The 5000-nt window shown below is 45.5% G+C and overlaps 1 protein-coding gene across 2 annotated transcripts in view; it reads left to right on the top strand.

Annotated features, from left to right (window-relative positions):
* The window catches only part of LOC147471884 (uncharacterized), a 34564-nt gene that overhangs the window by 322 nt on the left and 29242 nt on the right, over nucleotides 1–5000 (top strand). The window lies entirely within an intron of this gene.

The raw sequence follows: 5000 nt of genomic DNA, 5'->3' as shown, positions 1-5000 counted from the left end.
TTCTTTCATTTTCTTTCTCTCTCTTTCTCTCTCTTTCTTTCTCTCTCCCTTGCTCTTTCTCTTTCTTTCTCTTTCTCTCTTTCTTTCTCTCTCTCTTGCTCTCTGGCTCTCTCTCTCTCTCCCCTCTCTCTCTCTTTCTTTCTCCCTCCCCCCGTCTCTCTCTCTCTATCTATCTATCTCTCTATCAACCTCTCTTTTTTTCTCTCTCCCCCCTCCCTCCATCCCTCCCGCTACCTCCTCCCTCTCTATCTGTTTATCTATCTATCTGTATCTTCTTCACTCAGTGATTCAGTCGCTCTGCTCTGCCTTGGTCCCTCCCTCCCTCCCTCCATCTCACCCTCTTTCCATTCCTTCCTCCTCCCTAATTCTCCTATACCCTCTGCCTCTTCCTATCCTTCTTTTTTTTCATTTGTATCTTTCTTATTTTTGTTCTTATTTACCCTTTTTATTTATTTATTTGTTGTTTTTCCCCAAGGTTTATCTCCAGCACGTGTTGGATCTCCTTTGGTTACATTTATAGTTTTTCTTAAGTTTGAGAAAGATATTATACATGATGTAAGTAATAGCAAGATAAGAAGAAGAAGGAGGAAGAAGAAGAAGGAGTAGGAGGAGGAGGAAGAAGAAGGAGAAGAAGAAGAAGAAGAAGAAGAAGAAGAAGAAGAAGAAGAAGAAGAAGAAGAAAAAGAAACAGATGAAGAAACAGATGAAGAAAAAACAAGAAGACGAAAAGGGAAGAGTAGAAGGAGTAATATTTTTTTTTTAAAAGGAGACGAAGATGCAAAAAGGGAATAAGAATAAGAAGACAAACGACGGCGACAACGAAGAAGAAGAAGAAGAAGAAGAAAATGACGAAGGGGGAAGGGTGATGTCGAGACGTGCACTTGACTCACCTCGACCGCGCACCGATTGACCGACTCACTAAATGGAAATATTGCAAACTCATCTCTAAATCATTCATGTTTTTTAGTTTTATTTTCTCCCTCCCGATTTATGTTTTTTTTTTTTTTTTTTTTTTTTTTTTTTTTTTTTTTTTTTTTTACAACTCGGTGACTCAAACGTCTCTAAAGATAGAGTAGTATATATTTGTTTTTGTTTTTTGTTTTCCTCATTGCAACGCCGTGACTCATAAATATCAAGAGGAAAGGAGGGTGGAGGGAGAGAGAGAAGGAGGGAAGGAGAGAGAGAGAGAAGGAGGGAAGGAGAGAGAGTAGAAGGGAAGGAGATAGAGGAAGGAAGGAAAGAGAGAAGGAGTGAAGGAGAGAGAGTAGGAGGGAAGAAGAGAGAGTTGGAGGGAAGGAGAGAGAGTAGGAGGGAAGGAGAGAGAGTAGGAGGGAAGGAGAGAGAGAGAAGGAGGGAAGGAGAGAGAGTAGGAGGGAAGGAGAGAGAGTAGAAGGGAAGGAGAGAGAGTTGGAGGGAAGGAGAGAGAGAAGGAGGGAAGGAGAGAGAGAAGGAGGGAAGGAGAGAGAGAAGGAGGGAAGGAGAGAGAGTAGGAGGGAAGGAGAGAGAGAAGGAGGGAAGGGGAGACAGTGGGAGGGAAGGAGAGACAGTAGGAGGGAGCGAGAAAGAAAGAATTAAAGAGTGAGAAAGAAAGAAAGAAAGAAAGAAAGTGAAATAAAAAAGAGAAAAAAAAATAGTGAAGAAAGAGAATAAGAGAGGAAATGAGGATTAAGGATCGAGGGGAGAGATAAAAAAGGGGAGATGAATAGGCCCAAACGAGGAAGGAAATGAGGGGATCGTTCGGGCGAGGAAAAAAAAGATGAGGGGAAAAAAAGAGAGACGAGAGGAGAGGAAAAGGAAAGGGGAAAATAGAGAGAGGGAGGGAGTAGCGAGGGAAGGGCGGAAGAGAGAGATGGAGTGTCAAGAGGGACTTTGATGAGGGAGAAGCGAAGGAGAAAATGATGGAAAAGGTGATGAGGGTGGCGGTGAATAGAGATAGGAGGAAGGGAAGAAGGAAAAGGAGGAGGAAATGTTGAAAGGGGGGAGGAGGAGGAGGAGGTTAAAGCAAAAGAGAAAGAGAGAGAGCAAGAGGAAAAGGAGAAGGAGAAGGAGAAGGAGGTAGTGGAAGAGGAAGAGGAAGAGGGAGGAAGGAAGGGTGCGCTTACTCAGGGTGGAGAGGAAGCGAACGTTAATCCAAGGGGAGGGAGAAGGAGGAAGAGGGAGGGAGGAACAGGAAGAGGGAGGGGGGGGGGGACAGGAAGAGGGAGGGAGGGAGGAGCATGGCGAGGGGGAAGAGAAGGAGAAGAAGAAAAAGAAAGAGGAAGGGGGGGAGGGGAAGGAGGAAGGAGAGGGAAAACCGAAGGGGAGTGTAATTGATATAGAAGGAAGGAGGAAAAAAGAGAGTGAAGGAGATTGAGAATGCAGGAGGAGGGAAGAGAAGAAGAGAAAAAATAGGATAGGATAGGAAGTAGGGAATGGAGAAATTAGATGAAAAAAATGGACGAAGAAAATGGAGAAACGAGGAGGAGAAAGAGCAATGAGATGGAAAAGAGTGAAAGGGAAGAGGTGCAAGAGTCGACGAGGGGAGGCGCAAGAATGAAATCGAGAGGGGAGCGAAGGAAGGGGCGGAAGGCGGTAATGAGGGTAGGAGGGGAAGAGCGAGGCGGAGAGGGAAAGAGGGGGAGGGAGGGGGAGAGAGAGAGAGAGAGAGAGAGAGAGGGAGGGAGAGGGAGCAAGAGAGAGAGAGAGAGAGAGAGAGAGAGAGAGAGAGAGAGAGAGAGAGAGAGAGAGAGAGAGAGAGAGAGAGAGAGAGAGAGAGAGAGAGAGAGAGAACGAAAACGAAAACGAGAACGAGAACGAGAACGAGAGAGAGAAAGAGAACGAGAACGAGAACGAGAGCGAGAGCGAGAGAAGAGAAGGGAGGAGAAGAGAGAAAAAAGGACGGAAGTGAAGGGTGTATGTGAGCGCAAGGGAAGATAAAGAGGGGAGATGCGAGGAGGACGTATAAAGATGGAACGAAGAAAAAAAGTGGAAGGGTGAGGGGAAGGAGGAAGAAGCGGCTAAGAAAGCGATGGGAAGAGAGAGGGGAAGGCAGAGAGGAAGAGGGAATGGAAAGAGAGAAAGAGGGAGTGGAAAGAGAGGAAGAGGGAATGGAGAGAGAGAAAGAGGGAGTGGAGAGAGAGAAAGAGGGATTGGAGAGAGAGAAAGAGAGAGTGGAGAGAGAGAGAGAGAGAGAGAGAGAGAGAGAGAGAGAGAGAGAGAGAGAGGAAGAGAGAGAGAGAGGGAGAGGGAGAGGGAGAGTGAGAGTGAGAGTGAGAGTATATGGGTAGACGGATAGAGGGAGAGAAGAAGAAGAAGAAGAAGAAGAAGAAGAAGAAGAAGAAGAAGAAGAAGAAGAAGAAGAAGAAGAAGAAGAAGAAGAAGAAGAAGAAGAAGACCACCAAAGAGAGGAAAGGAAAGAGGGAGGGGAAAGAGTAATAAAGATAGAAAAAAAAGAAAAAGAAGAGATAGAAAAGCGATACCAAAGAAGACACACAAAAAAGTCGAGGGGAAAACAGAGAAATTAGTAAAAACAACAAAAAGAGGGAAAAAGGGGGAAAACCTGCAATAACGAAAACAAAAACAAAAACGGGAAAAAACTGAAAGACAAGAATAAACAAACAAACAAAGCAAAAAAAAGTAGTAGTAGTAAAAAATAACACCGAAGATTAATGCCCATCCACGCTTATGATAATGATTATCGTAATTATGGTGAACCTAATGATCATCATCGCTACTATAATGATGATGATAATAATGATCACTGTTGATTTTAATGAAGTGGCTGGTGTTGCCAATGTAAGCGGCATGGCAAAGGGGAAAAATAGATAGATGAAATAGATATAGTTATAGATAGGAAATGATAGAGATAGATAGATGAAAGACTACGGTTATCTATAGTTAGAATTCATTCTCTAAGTAATCTTTGAAGGAGAGAAGAGGAAGGAGAGAGAGAGAGAGAGAGAGAGAGAGAGAGAGAGAGAGAGAGAGAGAGAGAGAGAGAGAGAGAGAGAGAGAGAGAGAGAGAGAGAGAAAGAAAAGATGACAACGAAAGAGAGAAGGAAGAGGAGAGAGAGAGAGAAAGAAAGAAAGAAAGAAAGAAAGAAAAAGAGAGAGAAAGAAAGAAAGAAAGAGAGAGAGAGAGAGAGAGAGAGAGAGAGAGAGAGAGAGAGAGAGAGAGAGAGAGAGAAAGAAAGAAAGAAAGAAAGAAAAAAAGAGAGAGATAGAAAGAAAGAGAGAGAGGGAGAGAGAGAGAAAGAAAGAGAAAGAAAGAAAAGAGATAGAGAGAGAGAAAGAAAGAAAGAAAGAGATAGAGAGAGAGAGAGCGCGAAAGAAAGAAAGAAAGAGGGGGGGGGGGATTGTGTGGAACCAAGGGGTGATGGAGGAAGGGGGGAGGGGGCGCCCCAGTGGATGTGATGGAACGTAGGAGAGAACATATGTGGGGGAAGGAGCGCAGCAGAGGGAGGGGGGGGAGGGAAGGGAAGGGATTGGGGGGGAGGCAAGCGCAGTGAAGCGAGCGTGCATTCCGGGGAGGAGGAGGTGGGGGGGTAGGGGTAGGAGGAGGAGGAGGGGTAGGGGTAGGGGTAGGAGGAGGAGGAGGGGATAGGAGAAGGAGGAGGAGGGGAAAGGGGTAGGATTAGGAGTAGGAGGAGGAGGGGGGTTAGGAGAAGGAGAAGAAGGAGGAGGGGAAGGGAGAGGGAGAGTGGGTGGTGGGAGGATGAGGGGGAGGTGAGGAAGATGGAGGGAGAGTGAATAGTTAGAGGGGGGTGGGGGGAGGGAGGGAGGAGGGAGGAAGGACGCAGGTACTCGAGTTTGAGGTGAGTAGGTCATGTTAGCATGAGGACGAATATAGTGTTATGCTAGTGTTTGTGGGCGTGTGGGTGTATGTGTGTGTGTATGTGCGTGCGTATGTATATGTAGTATGCTTGTGTGTGTGTGTGTGTGTATGTATGTATGTATGTTATTATGTAGATATGCCTGTATTTATATAGACGCGTGTGTGTAGATATGCGTGTGTGTGTGCG

This window comes from Penaeus japonicus, unplaced genomic scaffold (assembly GCF_977035675.1).
Source record: "Penaeus japonicus unplaced genomic scaffold, GWHDUDI00000001_assembly GWHDUDI00000004, whole genome shotgun sequence".
Lineage (NCBI taxonomy): Eukaryota > Metazoa > Arthropoda > Malacostraca > Decapoda > Penaeidae > Penaeus > Penaeus japonicus.
The sequence above is the reverse complement of the archived record's forward strand: the minus strand, read 5'-3'. Positions and strand labels throughout refer to the sequence as shown.